The following is a 1,291-nucleotide window of genomic DNA, read 5'->3' as shown; positions in this document are numbered from 1 at the left end:
GCCGATGCCTCCGTCGCCTGGCTGGAGTGGCCGCGGGGGAGTCTGGAGTCGGGCGGCCGCTGGTGGGAGCCGCGGGTGCCCGGGCCGAGATTGGGGGGGCAAGGCGGGCGACAGAAGGCCGATGCCTCCGTCGCCCGGCCCTCTACAGAATCCACCCCCCAAACCTCCAGGTATTTCCCTCCTTAGAGCTGGCAACCCTACATTCCCCTCAGTGCCTGTTGGTAGGCAACTAAGCTTGGTCCTGTCACCTACTTTGGCCTTTGGGAGAAAACACATTGGGGCCAGTCCTGATAGGGTTGCCAACTCCAGATGGGAAATTCCTGGAGATTTGAGGGATGGAGCCTGAAGAGGGTGAGGTTTGAGGAGGGGTGGGACCTCAGACAGGTACACTGCCATAGACTCCACCCTCCAAACCAGTCAGTCCCACATAGGGAACCATTGTTGCCAATCTCCAGGTGAGGGCTGGAGAGCACTCAGTATTACAACTGCTCTGCAGAAGGGAGGGCAGAAGTCAGCTGAAGTCAAAGGGGCAGATAATGGTAGGTTGGTGGCTAGCTGGGAAGGAGATGGGGTTGCCAACTACATGCTGACAAATTCCTGGGGATTTGAGGGGTGGAGCCTGGAGAGGGTGGGGTTTGCAGAGGGGTGGGACCTCAGACAGGTAGAATGCCATAGACTCCACCCTCCAAACCAGCCATTTTGTCCTGGGTAACAATTGCTGCCAATCTCCAGGTGAGGGCTACAGATCACTCACAATTACAACTGCTCTTCAGGTAGCAGAGATCAGTTCCTCTGGAGAAAACAGTGGACTCTGTCATTATACCCTGCTGAGGTCACCACAGCAAATTGACACTGTTTGCCCAAAGCCAGAGCACTCCCCCAGAGCCTCTTTCTAGATCTCGTTGTATTGCTTTCACAACGGGCTTTACTGCTAGTATATATATAAACACCACACAAAAATGTGCAGGGGGGTTACAAAGAGAGGCCAGCTCAAAAGAATAACCAATCCAAAGAGTGATCATTTCTGCCCGCACTTTGTGTTATTCAACCCATTGTCTAGAATTCATCAATAATTCTGCATGATGAGCCATGTATTTTAAATGGTACTTTAGGAAATGTTGAAGAGTCCTTGGCCTTACTGAATCGCTGATCTCTACCTGCCTGCCTCCCACCCCCCCAGTACCACATGTTGTCTGTCCAATACGATTTCTAAACCCTGGGAAAAGACTGTGTCATTCCTAGAGGGTTTGCAGCTCTTCTCTGAGTGTGGCTTGCTACTCCCCAAACGTTC

Source organism: Gekko japonicus, unplaced genomic scaffold (assembly GCF_001447785.1).
Source record: "Gekko japonicus isolate JY-2015 unplaced genomic scaffold, Gekko_japonicus_V1.1 scaffold1655, whole genome shotgun sequence".
Classification (NCBI taxonomy): Eukaryota; Metazoa; Chordata; class Lepidosauria; order Squamata; family Gekkonidae; genus Gekko; species Gekko japonicus.
This window is presented reverse-complemented; position numbering follows the sequence as displayed.